The sequence below is a fragment of the Schistocerca gregaria genome, chromosome 8 (assembly GCF_023897955.1).
Source record: "Schistocerca gregaria isolate iqSchGreg1 chromosome 8, iqSchGreg1.2, whole genome shotgun sequence".
NCBI classification, from domain to species: domain Eukaryota; kingdom Metazoa; phylum Arthropoda; class Insecta; order Orthoptera; family Acrididae; genus Schistocerca; species Schistocerca gregaria.
Genome location: NC_064927.1, coordinates 499,184,988 through 499,201,838, shown reverse-complemented (window position 1 = coordinate 499,201,838; position 16,851 = coordinate 499,184,988). Strand labels below are relative to the sequence as shown.

The 16,851-nt window shown below is 44.8% G+C and overlaps 1 protein-coding gene across 1 annotated transcript in view; it reads left to right on the top strand.

Moving 5' to 3' along the window:
- Positions 1–16,851, top strand: part of LOC126285268 (WSCD family member AGAP003962-like) — a 285,470-nt gene that overhangs the window by 127,556 nt on the left and 141,063 nt on the right. The gene's annotated exons all lie outside the window — the stretch shown is intronic.

The following is a 16,851-nucleotide window of genomic DNA, read 5'->3' as shown; positions in this document are numbered from 1 at the left end:
GCTTTGAGGGATGAAGTAGTGAAGGCAGCAGAGGATCAAGTAGGTAAAAAAACGAGGGCTAGTAGAAATCCTTGGGTAACACAAGATATATTTAATTTAATTGATGAAAGGAGAAAATATAAAAACGCAGTAAATGAAGCTGGCAAAAAGGAATACAAACGTCTCAAAAATGAGATCGACAGCAAGTGCAGGGATGGCTAGAGGACAAATGTAAGGATGTAGAGGCTTATCTCACTAGGGGTTAGATAGATACTGCCTACAGGAAAATTAAAGACACCTTTGGAGAAAAGAGAACCACTTGTATCAACATCAAGAGCTCAGATGTAAACCCAGTTGTAAGCAAAGAAGGGAAAGCAGAAAGGTGGAAAGAGTGTGTAGAGGGTCTATACAAGGGCGATGTACTTCAGGAAAATATTATGGAAATGGAAGAGGATGTAGATGAATATGAAATGGGAGATACGATACTGTGTGAAGGGCGTCGCGCTGTGTCCGGCGACGACTCGCGGCTCTACACTGTCACCTGGCCAGAGGTCCCAGCCTCCCAACATGTTGGAGGGTCACGGCAGAGCGGTATGGTGTGGGGAACCGTCAGGTGTGACGCCAACTCACTACAAGTAGTGACTGAGGGAGCACTGACGGCACAACGGTACGTCGCTGACATTCTGCTCCTCGTGTGTTCCCATCCACGTGACGGTATAGAGGCGCATTTTTTCAACAGGACAGTGCCCTTCCACATACGGCACGTTTCTCTGTGAACTGTCAACAGGACAGTGCCATTCCACACGTTTCTCTGTGAACCGTCTGCCACGTGGCCGGCATCTACATCTACATCTACATCTACATATATACTCCGCTAGCCACCGAGCGGTGTGTGGCGGAGGGCACAATTCGCGCCAAAGTCATATTTCCCTCCCTCTGTTCCACTCGTGGATCGCGCAAGGGAGAAACGACTCTCTGAACGCCTCAGTACGAGCTCCAATTTCCCTTATCTTTGAATGATCATCATTACGCCATTTGAAAGTTGGTTCTTGTTGTTGTGGCCTTCAGTCCTGAGACTGGTTTGATGCAGCTCTCCATGCCACTCTATCCTGTGCAAGCTTCTTCATCTCCCACTACTTACTGCAGTCTACATCCTTCTGAATCTGCTTAGTGAATTCATCTCTTCGTCTCCCACTACAATATGTACCCACCACGCTGCCTTCCAATGCTAAATTTGTGATCCCTTGATGCCTCAGGACATGTCCTACCACCCGATCCCTTCTTCTAGTCAAGTTGTGCCACAAACTTCTCTTCTCCCCAATCCTATTCAGTACTTCCTCATTAGTTATGTGATCTACACATCTAATCTTGAGCATTCTTCTGTAGCACCACATTTCGAAAGCTTCTATTCTCTTCTTGTCCAAACTATTTATCGTCCACGTTCCACTTCCATACATGACTACACTCCATACAAATACTTTCAGAAACGACTTCCTGATACTTAAATCTATACTCGATGTTAACAAACTTCTCTTCTTCAGAAACGCTTTCCTTGCCATTGCCAGTCTACATTTTATATCTTCTGTACTTCGACCACCATCAGTTACTTTGCTCCCCAAATAGCAAAACTCCTTTACTTCTTCAAGTGTCTCATTTCCTAATCTAATTCACTCAGCATCACCCGACTTAATTCGACTACATTTCATTATCCTCGTTTTGCTTTTGTTGATGTTCATCTTATATCCTCCTTTCAAGACACTATCCATTCCGTTCAACTGCTCTTCCAAGTGCTTTGCAGTCTCTGACACAATTACGATGTCATCGGCGAACCTCAAAGCTTTTATTTCTTCTCCATGGATTTTAATCCCTACTCCGAATTTTTCTTTTGTATCCTTTAGTGGTTGCTCAATATACAGATTGAATGGCATCGGGGAGAGGCTACAACCCTGTCTCACTCCCTTCCTAACCATTACCTCTCTTTCATGTCCCTCGACTCTTATAACAGCCATCTGGTTTCCGTACAAATTGTAAATAGCCTTTCACTCCCTGTATTTTACCCCTGCCTCCTTCAGAATTTGAAAGAGAGTATTCCAGTTAACATTGTCAAAAGCTTTAAGTCTACAAATGCTAGAAACGTAGGTTTGTCTTTCCTTAATCTAGCTTCTAAGATAAGTCGTAGGGTATGTATTACACCGACCTCCAAAGGGAAGCAGCGTTTCTTCAATGGTTACAATTCAGTAATTTGTTTTTAGTGTTACTACATATATGTAGATGTAGATGCTGGCCACTTGGCGGACCAAGAGATGAATACACCAAGCAGATTCTGAAGGATGTAGGTTGCAGTAAGTACTGGGATATAAAGAAGCTTGCACAGGATAGAGTAGCATCGACAGCTGCATCAAACCAGTCTCAGGACTGAAGACAACAACAACAACATTGAGAGCTATATGTGCACACTGTCCGCAGAATGTGAAGGCCCTGTATAACTACCTAATACTTGCTAATCTATCATACTTTCCTCGTGTTGCCCTGGACGCCCTCTCATCTAACCCGATGCTTTCAGTAGGAACATAAATCTGTTGTAGGAATACGCAGCTCGGCAAGCCGCCATCCCCGTACCGTTACGTTTCCAAGCTTTTCGGGCAATGGCGCGGCTACTTTTGTTGAGAGCGACGAAGAAGAGAACTCCGCAAAGAGCATTCATTTCCTAAGAAGAAGTAAATCTAGAATCTATTTCCGTCGCATATTGACTTGCGCACGTCCGTTCTGAAATAAAAAGGTCTGTGTGGACGATACTTTCGTCACTCATATTCACATGAAACAATTTCAGAAACGCGTCCAGTTCCGAGAAGATATTTCTGCCCTCCCTGGTCGGGCCTGGAAACACTCTTATAATGTCTTTTGATTTCGTTTTATTCGCAACAGATATGCAATTCCTTATCCAAAGTGTAAAAACACTTTTCCGACGTACAAAAGTTAATCATTGCATTGAATATCATCCAAGGGATCAGAACGTTCGTTGCCGGACTGTTCTAAATCGCTGCTGTGGCAATTCACGATGACACTTTCTTCCTCCCTTTCACTTCAGTCGGTGATATCGCACGGCGGCTCTACCCCTTCACCTTCGCCCTCACACAGCCCACCAACTGTTTGAGGTATAACCTCATCATCTGTACGTTGTCCCTATTCCTAGGAAAGCAAACACGTAACTACGTGCGTGGCGCTTATGACAGTATGCAGCGACGGTTAGCACGAAGAGCGGCAAAAGCGAAGCGAGACACGACAAAGTAAATACGTACGTGATCCGGCAGCCGCTGGATGGAGGGTCGCCGGTGTGATGCTTTCAGTTCAGCGGGTAGTTTCTAACTATCTGCACAACGAAACAGGAGATACTCGGGGGGAAGGGTTGTTGTTGTTGTTGTTGTTGTTGTTGTCTTCAGTTCTGAGACTGGTTTGATGGAGCTCTCCATGCTACTCTATCCTGTGCAAGCTTCTTCATCTCCCAGTACCTACTGCAACCTACATCCTTCTGAATCTGCTTAGTGTATTCATCTCTTGGTCTCCATCTACGATTTTTACCCTCCACGCTGCCCTCCAGTACTAAATTTGTGATCCCTTGATGCCTCAGAACATGTCCTACCAACCGATCCCTTCCTCTAGTCAAGTTGTCCCACAAACTCCTCTTCTCCCCAATTCTATTCAATACCTTCTCATTAGTTATGTGATCTACCCATCTAATCTTCAGCATTCTTCTGTAGCACCACATTTCCAAAGCTTCTATTCTTTTGTTGTCCAAACTATTTATCGTCCACGTTTCAGTTCCATACATGGCTACACTCCATACAAATACATTCAGAAACATAAATCTATACTCGATGTTAACAAATTTCTCTTCTTCAGAAACGATTTACTTGCCATTGCCAGTCTACATTTTATATCCTCTCCACTTCGACCATCATCAGTTATTTTGCTCCCCAAATAGCAAAACTTCTTTACCACTTGTCTCATTTCCTAATCTAATACCGTCACCATCGCCCGACTTAATTCGACTACATTCCATTATCCTCGTTTTGCTTTTGTTGATGTTCATCTTATATCCTCCTTTCCAGACACTGTCCATTCCGTTCAACTGCTCTATCAAGTCCTTTGCTGTCCCTGACAGAATTACAACGTCATCGGCGAACCTCAAAGTTTTTATTTCTTCTCCATGCGTTTTAATACCTAATCCGAACTTCTCTTTTGTTTCCTTTAGTGCTTGCAAGGGGGAAGGATGGACCTGGGAATTCCTATAAACAGAAAGTGGGGGGACTGAGGACTGACACGTACTTCGGCGTACACTCTGTTGGCCACGTCCTCTGCCACCGCGCTGTATTTAGAGGGTTAATGCAAGTACTGAGACTGCCGGTGCTCAGTTTGAGGAGTCGGTGTGAGGTGTTTACCGTCGGAAAAATAGGGAGACTTGTTTCCACCGTCAGGCGCTTATCTGGAATTACTCAGTTTGGGATGGTGTATTACCCGAGCGCAGCAGCTCGGCACTCCTGGCAGATCGGTGCGTTCGGAGCCACTGAGGACAGCGAGCGACAGTTAGCGGCACAAAGCCTTCGCTCTGCCTGTGGACTGTGTCTGTGCTGTAGGTCGAGATGAAGAGTGGGAGTGAAGCCGGCGGCGTTCTCATTGCGCCGCGCCTCGCGAACGATCCGAAAATAGCGGCCGCGATTGGCGTCGCTATTAGCCGCGAGGGACGGCTCCGGCTGCGGCCAGCGAACCGGTAAACCGGGTGGGCAGCCCGCCAGCCGGGGAGGGCCGCACTGGCGCCATCTGGACGCGCGCCACGGCGGACAAGTGTCTGGCGCCAGTCAGCTGCTGCGGCCGACCACCGGCTCCATGTACGTCTGCATCTACATCTACGTCTACATCTACATCTACATCCGTACTGCGGAAGCCACCTGACGGTGTCTGGCGGAGGGTACCCTGAGTACCTCTAGCGGTTCTCCATTCTATTCCAGTCTCGTATTGTTCGTGGAAACAAGGATTGTCGGTATGCTTCTGTGTGGGCTCTAATCTCTCTGATTTTATCCTCATGGTCTCTTCGCGGGATATACGTAGAAGGGAGCAATATACTGCTTGACTCTTCGGTGAAGGTATGTTCTCGAAACTTTAACAAAAGCTCGTACCGAGCTACTGAGCGTCTCTCCTGCAGAGTCTCCCACTGGAGTTTATCTATCATCTCCGTAACGCTTTCGCCATTACTAGATGATCCTGTAACGAAGCGCGTTGCTCTCCGTTGGATCTCCTCTATGTCTTCCATCAACCCTATGTGGTACGGATCCCACACTGCTGAGCCGTATTCAAGCATGGGGCGAGCAGGCGTACTGTAACCTATTTCCTTTGTTTTCGGTTTCCTTAGGATTCTTCCAATGAATCTCAGTCTGGCATCTGCTTTACCGACAATCAACTTTATATGATCGTTCCATTTTAAATCACTCCTAATGCCTACTCCCAGATAATTTATGGAATTAACTACTTCCAGCTGCTGACCTGCTATATTGTAGCTAAATGATAAGAGATCTTTCTTTGGATGTATTCGCTGCACATTACACTTGTCTGCATTGAGATTCAATTGCCATTCCCTGCACCATGAGTCAATTCGCTGCTGATCCTCCTGCATTTCAGTACAATTTTCCAATGTTACAACCTCTCGATATACCACAGCATCATCCGCAAAAAGCCTCAGTGAACTTCCGATGTCATCCACAAGGTCATTTATGGATATTGTGAATAGCAACGCTCCTACGACACTCCCCTGCTGCACACCTCAAATCTGTCTTACTTCGGAAGACTTCTCTCCATTGAGAATGACATGCTGCGTTCTTTTATCTAGGAGCTCTTCAATCCAATCACACAATTGGTATGATAGTCCATATACTCTTATTTTGTTCATTAAACAACTGTGGGGAACTGTATCGAACGCCTTGCGGAAGTCAAGAAACACGGCATCTACCTGTGAACCCGTGTCTATGGCCCTCTGAGTCTCGTGGACGAATAGCGTGAGCTGCGTTTCACACGACCGTCTTTTTCGAAACCCATGCTGCTTCCTACAGAGTAGATTTCTAGTCTCCAGAAAACTCATTATACTCGAACGTAATACGTGTTCCAAAATTCTACAACTGATCGACGTTAGAGATATAGGTCTATAGTTCTGCACATCTGTTCGACGTCCCTTCTTGAAAACGGGGATGACCTGTGCCCTTTTCCAATCCTTTGGAACGCTTCGCTCTTCTAGAGACCTACGGTACACCGCTGCAAGAAGGGGGGCAAGTTCCTTCGTGTACTCTGTGCAAAGTCGAACTGGTATCCCATCAGGTCCAGCGACCTTTCCTCTTTTGAGCGATTTTAATTGTTTCTCTATCCCTCTGTCATCTATTTCGATATCTACCATTTTGTCATCTGTGTGACAATCTAGAGAAGTAACTACAGTGCAGTCTTCCTCTGTGAAACAGCTTTGGAAAAAGACATTTAGTATTTCGGCCTTTAGTCTGACATCCTCGGTTTCAGTACCATTTTGGTCACAGAGTGTCTTGACATTTTGTTTTGATCGACCTACCGCTTTGACATAACTTCTGTGATGTCGTATGTGTACCGTGAATTTATTTTCAAACAATATTCTTAAGAACTTATTTTATTTACTAGCGATTCATCAAGAACATTAACACATTTAATCACACTATGTGAGCGTGGAAGTAGTTGCCAGGGAGTAACTGATGAAGTCATAACCAGATTGCTTTTAACAAATGGGCATTTTATTCACTTCAATAACACCTAAAAGCACTTTTTTAAGAAATAGATTTAAAACTATAATCAGAAAGCACCCTCTAAATATCAAGTCACAATTCATTCAGAGACAGAAAGAAACAAGTTTTGACTGTATGAGCTTTCGGGCAGAGAACCTTGCCGCTCCCTTTTGACACGGCCGTAGTTACGACCGCTCACAACAGCATTTGAAAGAATACACTGGTGCAAATCTGCAACACACCACATTATTTTAAACTAAAAGTTTTAACAATTCACACAAACACACAAATTATGCACCCCGTAGGAGGGATAGAAATGGTACAAAACACTAAAATTAAAATATTAACTTGCCACCGAAGGTGCTACTTGATTTTATCTTCTAAGAAAAGTCTTACGGTGGAAGGGTGGCAACTTTATATGGTAAAATGACCATTTAAATAAAAGCCCATGAAATGCAATAAAATTATACAAGGTTAGCCAAACAATTTAACATGCTCTACAGTACCCTGATACCGTCTCTCAAGATGATAGGCAAGATCAAAACATATTTCAGGAATTAGGACGTTACACTCGAAGCAATAAATTCGTTAACACAACAAATCCGAAAAACATGACAGAGACAGCTGCGAACGACAGACAGACACTAACTGCCTAACAAAAGCGGACGAGAGACAGACGAGCAAGCTGAGGACGAGAGACTGACGAAGAAAACAAGTAGAATTTAACAAGAGTAAATCACACAACATGTCACCAATCACTTAACTTCTAATAAACTGCGATTTCTCGAGAAGACTTGGTCGCAGCACCTCCAAATCGCTCTCCCGAACCGTCCGCTGCCAGTCGCTTCTACGGAGGCACGAAGGCGCGCCGATCTCCCGTCTTCCCTGGTCCGCACCAACCGACCGACTGCCTGCTGCTCCGTCCGCGACTGCTGCTCCGTCGCGACTGCACTGCTGGAGCGTCTCCCACTCACTTCCAGACACACGACGGCGGCGATACTGACCCAACCATGGAGAGGAAACGCGCCCACTGGCAAAACGATATCCCTGCACCAGGGAAGGACCGAGCCAAGCTCCACAAGATGGTAACTGAAGGGGCCCAGAAGCGCTCGGAGAACCAGTTACGCCACGGCGTCGCAGCTCGCACCGGCCAGACTGACGTCGTGGGTTGCCTCGTGTTGCTCTCGTGTCGACCGAGAAGCCACTACCTCTCCCTATATGGCGCGGCCCACTGGACTCACGTGGCGACCTCACATACGCCGACACTCAAGACGGACAAGTCATCTTGTGTCTAAATGCGCGACCGACCGACCGTTCGATCCAACCGCCAATGACCATTGACTGAGTAAACTCGAATAGACTGGCGGCCTAAAGCGCAGTCAGATGCAGCTACTAACAAGGGAAACTCCCCGTCGCACCCCCCTCAGATTTAGTTATAAGTTGGAACAGTGGATAGGCCTTGAAAAACTGAACACAGATCAATCGAGAAAACAGGAAGAAGTGTGGAACTATGAAAAAAATAAGCAAAATATACAAACTGAGTAGTCCATGCGCAAGATAGGCAACATCAAGGATAATATGAGCTGAGGAGCGCCGTGGTCCCGTGGTTAGCATGAGCAGCTGCGGAACGCGATGTCCGTGGTTCAAGTCTTCCCTTGAGTGAAAAGTTTACTTTCTTTATTTTCGCAAAGTTATGATCTGTCCGTTCGTTTATTGACGTCTCTGTTCACTGTAATAAGTTTAGTGTCTGTGTTTTGCGACCGCACCGCAAAACAGTGCGATTCGTAGACGAAAGGACGTGCCTCTCCAATGGGAACCGAAAACATTTGCTCGGGGGTCATAGGTCAACCGATCCCTCCACAGGAAAACACGTCTGATATATTCTATACGACACTGGTGACGGCATGTGCGTCACATGGCAGGAATATGTTGTCAACCCACCTAACTTGTACACTTGGCGAATGGGTAAAAAGATTCTTCTACCTTGCCCGATTTAGGTTTTCTTGTGTATGTGATAATCACTTCGAAAAAAATGATGAAAACATAAGAGTTTCTGACATAAACTGCAACAAATGAATGCAACAGTTTCACAGTCGCACAGTTTTCCCTGTGCTCTCTCAAAACATATGTTTCTAGCGTTTACAAATTTTTCCGTGTGTAGACCGTCAAATCCATAGGACGGACAGATAATAATTGTCTGAAAATAAAAAAGTAAACTTTTTACTCGAGGGAAGACTTGAACCGAAGATCTCTCGTTCCGCAGCTGCTCACGCTAACCACGGGACCACGGCCCTCCTGAACTCCATGATGTTGCCTATCTTGCAGATGCAGTATGAAGTTTGTATATTTTGCTTATTTTTTCATAATTCCACACAATTTCTTCCTGTTTCCTCGATGGATCTGTGTTCAGTTTTTCAAGGCCTATCCACTGCGGCAACTTATAACTAAATCTGAGGGGTGTGCGATGGGGAGGTTCCCTTGTAAGCCCCGACCGGGCGACCACTTGCTGAGTTCTCTTGCTGGTGGAGTAGAAAGACTCTCATATTGCCGGCTTTAAAGATTGATCCCAACGAAAGACATACTAGCACCCTGGACGACAGACAGACACTAACTGCCTCACAAATTCGAACGAGAGACAGACTAGCGAGCCGGGGACAAGAGACTGACTCACTGGCCCCAGACTGAACGACTGGCGAGCTCACAGCGCCCCTTAAATGCACGTGAACAGGCAACCTTCCCCTTTCCCATCAGAAGGAGACACGAAGCTGCGATTTCCACAGAGGCGCCACCGCCAGAAACGGAGGGTGACTGCTTCACCCTACGCGGTGTGGCGCACTCTTCAAAACAGCAATTTTTACCGCGGCTCAGTGAACATAGGCTTTTGTTCGAAAGCGTTACATACTGGTTAGTACAATACAGAGGAAGTAATGGAAACGAAATGTAGGTGGCCAGAGTTAGCAAGCATATGGGGGTACATTGTCCGGACTGCACTTTCACCTCAACTATCAACTAGAAGTCGATTTACGGTCAGTAGTTGAAAAACACAACGAAACTTTGACCGCGCAGAAATAAATACATTGATCTTAAGTTTTCTTAAATGCTGTATGAAGTCTCAATAAAGAAGAAACATAGTATGCTACATAAATCGAACAGTGTGATCCATCACGAAAGCTATGAGTATGTATGAGTACGGCAGATATTCCACGTACCCGCTCGATAGAGCGGTCCCCAGTCAGTCGAGTGCGACACTTGTTTTGTCGGCTGTGGGGCGGCGGGTGGAATAAAATGTTAAATGTTCCTATTATTTATTTAATGCTGTTGTTTGCTGTTCTCAACACTGGCTCTCTAACTACAATATTGGCAACCAGAAAGTGATTATCAAAACGTGAAGCCTGTAATTAGAATTCCTAGTGCCCACTTCATCTGAGAAATACATTTATAGCTACAGCTTATAGCTCTGAGGAATTAGGGGATTGTCTGGGATCATAATCAAAAACGATTCACTCTAAAAGGTTCACTATATTCTGTAACTCACAGACCAAAAAAGAATCAAACACAATACAACTACCAGAGCAGTTCAGAGTCTAATGCGCTGATGCAACTATAATTGTTCAAATTAAATGTTTACGTGAATGCTCGCCATAATTTGATGATAATGTTCATCAAACGCCACGATAGTAATGGTAGAATGTCTGTCCTGCGGCGGCACGTGAAAATATGACATCCGAAAATTAACAGTTCACTCGAAAACGATTTCATTGGTTACGCGTATCCCGAGTAACTTATTACTGCATCCGAGGCTGCTTACATCAACGATACTGACGCGATGCGACTCCTGGCACAGGTGGTGCGTTAATCACCGTCTGGAGAGATCTGGGGCCTTCCTTCCTCAGGCAGCTTTCTTACATATAAAGCCGCGGTGCGGACGGCTAAGGGAACGCCTGATCAAATCTGCTGTCCCGGCTAGCCACTGGGCTAGTAATGCACCACATTAAGTTATCGAATAAATCATTGCTTCCTTTGCTGATGGCCGATGAAGCTTTCAATTTAAATGTGCAATCAGCACACAAGTAAGTAATCATAATAAAAGTCTGACGTGGCTATGTCAAATATTTTGGCCGAGAGAATTAATTTAATTACACTACATGCAGTAGACGAGCTCTGAACTTGCCCTTTGGAGATACGCTATCGCTATAGTTTTATAGTTGTCCAGTTGAAATTTCTCACATTTTTATGATTATAGCGGATGTCTCTTCTACTTAAACTTAAACATCCTAGCTTTATTAATTCGCCTACTTAATCTATCTTGCTTCCTTAATTTCTAAGACAAAAACCAGAAAATCATGAATTTCAACAAAAATTTTAATTTGTAGGATCCAGAATACTGTTTCTACTAGATTATTAAGCAAAAGGAATCTAAATATAAATTTTTAAGTTTCTAGCTCTTTTCTGTTGCGCCAATGATTTTTACAGAAAAACGTCCAAATTTCGAAAATGGTTAAAGTTATTGAGTTGATATTCAACACATATTGATTTAGTATTACTCCTGACATGCTAGAAACGTTTCAGGTTATTTACTTGATTTTTAAAGTATTGCGCAACATTTATGACGTCAGAGATAGTTACAGCGGACTGGCTGTCACACAATGGAAAGACTGATGTGAATTTTATAAGACGTGAGTAGGCTGCTTCCCTACACGGTGTGTACAACACGAAGTCGAACCAGCGCCCCACCAGCGGCAGCGCCGCCCTGACACACACTGACCCAGCTGGTGCCCGCCCATACTGCATCCTGAAGGCCCGTGGTGGGTTCCCGGACGCGTCGGCAGGCGCAGCCAGCAACGTTCATTCATAATCTTACCGCCCAGACGGCGTCTCCCGTCCTCTGCAACGCCCCGAGGGCGGACCCTCACGCCATTCCCCTGGCTGGTCCTCTGTGGGGTAGCGGGAGTGCTCGGTCCCTCCCCCCCTCACTGCGTCCTGGAGTTGGCGGGTGCCGTGGCGGCCCACCAGGAGGCTGCGTTGCCGCGCTATCGTCCTCCGTCCTCTTCGCCGAGTGTGCCGCGCCCTCAGCAAGCCGCTGGCCATCGGAGGCTGCCTCGTTGGAGCAGTTCGCGACCCAGCTCAGCGTCGTGGTGGCAGCCTTCCGCCCTGAGTGGCTCATCAGCGGCAGCTGTCGTTCCGGGCTCGAAGATGGCTCCTGGGAACTCACGAAGATGCGGCCATCCCCGCCGACAGCGTGGCAGCCGTGTTCTGGAGAACTGGAGCGATCTTGCACGATGTGTTACCTAACACTAATCGGAGAACCGAGCGCGAATCAGGTGAACACCATCACTCCTTCTGATCCAGTGTCTATTGGCCTATCGGCTGGTATATTCAGTACGATCTACATCTACAACTAGATGACTACTCTGCAATTCACATTTAAGTGCTTGGCAGAGGGTTCATCGAACCACAATCATACTATCTCTCTACCATTCCACTCCCGAACAGCGCGCGGGAAAAACGAACACCTAAACCTTTCTGTTCGAGCTCTGATTTCTCTTATTTTATTTCGATGATCATTCCTACCTATGTAGGTTGGGCTCAACAAAATATTTTCGCATTCGGAAGAGAAAGTTGGTGACTCAAATTTCGTAAATAGATATCGCCGCTACGAAAAATGGCTTTGTTTTAATGACTTCCATCCCAACTCGCGTATCATATCTGCCACACTCTCTCCCCTATTACCTGATAATACAAAACGAGCTGCCATTTTTTGCACCCTTTCGATGTCCTCCGTCAATCGCACCTGGTAAGGATCCCACACCGCACAGCAATATTCTAACAGAGGACGAACGAGTGTACTGTAAGCTGTCTCTTTGGTGGATTTGTTGCACCTTCTAAGTGTCCTGTCAATGAAACGCAACCTTTGGCTTGCCTTCCCCACAATGTTACCTACGTGGTCTTTCCAACTGAAGTTGTTCGTAATTTTTACACCCAGGTACTTAGTTGAATTGACAGCCTTGAGAATTGTACTATTTATCGAGTAATCGAATTCGAACGGATTTCTTTTGGAACTCGTGTGGATCACCTCATACTTTTCGTTATTTAGTGCCAACTGCCACCTGCCACACCATACAGCAGTCTTTTCTAAATCGCTTTGCAACTGATACTGGTCTCGGATGACCTTACTAGACGGTAAATTACAGCATCATCTGCGGAAAGCCTAAGAGAACTGCTCAGATTGTCTCCCAGGTCATTTATATAGATCAGGAACAGCAGAGGTCCCAGGATGCTTCCCTGGGGAACACCTGATATCACTTCAGTTTTACTCGATGATTTGCCGTCTATTACTACGAACTGCGACCTTGCTGGCAGGAAGTCACGAATCCAGTCGCACAACTGAGACGATACCCCATAGCTCCGCAGCTTGATTAGAAGTCGCTTGTGAGGAACGGTGTCAAAAGCTTTCAGGTAATCTAGAAATACGGAATCAACTTGAGATCCCCTGTCGATAGCGGCCATTACTTCGTGCGAATAAAGAGCTAGCTACGTTGCACAACAACGATGTTTTCTGAAAGCATGCTGATTACGTATCAATAGATCGTTCCATTCGAGGTGATTCATAATGTTTGAATACAGTATATGCTCCAAAACCCTTGGGCAAGCCCTTAGATTTCATTCGCAGTGACCGAACCGTCCTCCCTTACTCCCAGCCGTCAGCACTCCCTCCCACTGCTACGTTTGTTTAACGATTTGTTTCGCTACGCTCACGCTCTTGACAGACACAGACGGAATAAAGCTACGAAGCGCATCGCACTTCTTGCGTAACGTTTCGGAGGTGCCCCGAGGTTCGGCCGGCTCTCTCGCTGTCGCACACATGCCACTGAATCGCTCGCTTCTGCCGTCCTGCTCGCCAGCTGTACTCACTTACGCCACACGCCGCACCTTTTAACGCATTGGTCTTACTGCGGGCGAAATACTTGGCTGGTGAACTTAGAACTTTTCTGCCTTCCCAAACTGAACAGTTCTTCTGTGCAACAACTGTTACCCCCATGCACACCAACATTGCTGGAATCCTCGTTATCCTTCCTGCTTTACTATTGTTCTTAATACAGGATGTTTAAAAAACAATACATGTATTTGGAACGCATATATTTATTAAATTGTAGGACGTACAACTTTGAAACTTCGGAGACATATTTACGAATCTTTCAGGTTTATAGCTTACACATGTTCCGTACGTCCTCCACCAGCGCCGAGTATCACATCGATACTCGAATTCCGCCCATACTCGTGTAAAAATGTCCATCGTCGCTGATGTAATCGCAGTTCGTTTTTTCAACTCTTCAAGGGCCTGTGGTAGTGTAGGTGCATAAACGATCTCCTTAATGAATACCACAGAAAGAAATCACCGCGCTGAAAGCCAGTTGAGAAGTGGTAAGTCGCCGGCTGTTTGAAGACCAATGCAACGGTTCTGTAGAGTTTCATCCAGATATTCACGCACTTGGCGATTCCAGTGAGGTTGTCCTCGTTCATCCTCGGAAACAACCATTTTTGTAACACAGCAATATACTCCTAATCGTTAATCGTGTTTCCTTTAAAGAACGGCTCATAGACAGATGCATCTGATGATATCGCCCAAAACACCTTCACTTTGAATGAATCTCATACGTGTTCAGTGTATGCATGTGGTTTCTATAGGTCCCAAATTCGAACGTTGTGTTCGCTTCAGGACTGAACACGATACGTTATGCGAAACACTTATAATTCTCAATAGCATTCTGAAACTCGTCAGAAAATGCCACGCGTTTGCGTTTGTCGTCACGGTGTAGATCCTGTGACAGCTGTACCTTGTACGGCTTTATAACCAACCGACATCTCAAAACCCCGCAAATGGTTGTTCTAGTCAGTTGTCGCTCCTTGCTGGCGCGAAGAGCTGATTTTCTGGGATTGCGTTGGAAAGCGGTTTGGATTCGTGCGACATTTTCGTCGTTCACACGAATGTGGCGCGGACTGACACAAGTAGTAGGTGGGTCACTTCGGAACAACCCCCTCGTCTAGGGTTAAATTTAACCATAACTTTATTTATCTGTTATGGTTCGATGCAACCATACAAATAATTTCAATTATCCACTGGATATGGTTCTTGTCAACCATAAACTCTTTTTATTTTTAATGGTTAAAAACCAACCACCCTAGATCACTTGGGAACACCCCCCTCGTCTAAGGTTCATTTTAACCAATACTTTAATTAACTTTTAAGGTCCCATTGAACCTTAAAAAATTATTTTACTTATCTGTTGGATATGGTCCTTGTCTACCTTAAAAAATCATTTTACTTGTCTCTTGTGCTATGGTTCTATTTAACCTTAAAAATTATTTTACTTGTCTAACGCGGTGTGGTTCTATTCAACCTTAACTTATGCTGTAAGTCTATCTTTAGTTATGCTGTAAGTCTACCTTATTTTCTAACTCTAGTATCCCCAAGGATATGTTTCAATAATACCGCCAGCCTCAGGCTTAATCATTCTCTTATCATAGTCAAATTTGAATTCTTTACTAACATCCCTATTAATCAAGCTTTTGGTTTTTGTATCTCTCGTAATCATTTTGTAGTTTAATTTAACCTTATCTATCTCCTTATCCACAATATTGTTCATGGTATTTATGTTGAGTGCTTTAGAGTTTTCATAATTTAACGTGAAGCCTTTCACCTTCATAGTTTCCTTTCCTTTGTATGTCACGTACCCGTAACTCTTAGGTCCTGTAGAAATCCAGTCTGTGATATGATCATCCTTACCCAGTTCATCAGTCCACTCCCCCAACATACAACCAGTTTCAACAGTGTTGGTACCATCATCAATATAAACAATACTATCAGTATCGTAGTAGACCACATTTGACCCTAGCCTGTCTGGCATATCATAAGGCCGTAGGCGCGCATTAGAAGTAGTGAATGCTGCTATAAACACATTGGTTGAGTAGGAGTCTTCAACGAAATGGTCTTTATACTTATAGGTGACTTGTACAATATTATCATTAATAAAAATCATATTGCTTACATCAGCCCTATCATCTAACATTATTTTGTACCACCTCTCTACATCCACTACGTATTCACTTTGGGTCAAGTTCTGTCTTTGACCGAATTTACCCCACAATGAGTTTAAGCAAATCTTAGAAACAACGCGTTTACCCGGATTTGTAACCACTTCTTCGGGATTCAGATCGATATCAAGATGTACCTTAACCGCTGTGGTGTACTCTTCAATAGTTTCAAAGTCTTCTTTCCAAGGACTCGTTTCTAGCTTAATTTTCATAAAGTCCTTAACGTATCCTTTAAATAGATCATTATTTCTTTCTTCAAAGTGCCAAACCTCGTATACCTCTACTACCTTGTAGCCCTTCTGTATAGCTTTGTTAACTTCGTCTGTGGTCCACGTTCCTATTATTGCTCTTTCACCATCAGAGTGCTGACAAGCATCACATTTCTCCTCAATACACTTTCCGCACAACGCAAATATCAGCTTCTCCTTCTTAACAGGCAGTACTGGATGGTAAAGCTTACGCGGTGCTAATACCTTGCACTTAATCAAACCGTGCCAGTCTTCGTTATATGCTTTCGGTTTGAGTATCTTTATAGGGTGACCGACAGGATAGTAATCAAAATACTGAACTGTAGGGTAGAGGCTGCAGACGTCTATGTATCTCAGCTTTTTATTCTGAACTTTAAGCTTGCTTGCATTGGTCCTCCCTCCATAGAAAGCATCTCTAGGATTTAATGGCTCTACTACGGGTGTACACTTACTCAGCGCCGATTTGTATTCTTTGCTTTTAATCCATGTGCATTCCCACATTTCGACAAGGTTGTGTCCTGCTTCCCTAATTTGGTCACATCTTCGCTTTGTTTTCTCGTACAAGTCTCCCATGGTCTCATGGTTCACATTGTTGATAGTATCTTCTTGGTAACAATCAGGGCAACCGTGCCAAAAGCAACCATGGTATTGGTACACAGTATTGGTCTCTTTGTTGAATCCATCAACCTTTGCCCCACAAATCATGACTTCACCACCATTCAAAGCGTGCTGTACGTTCT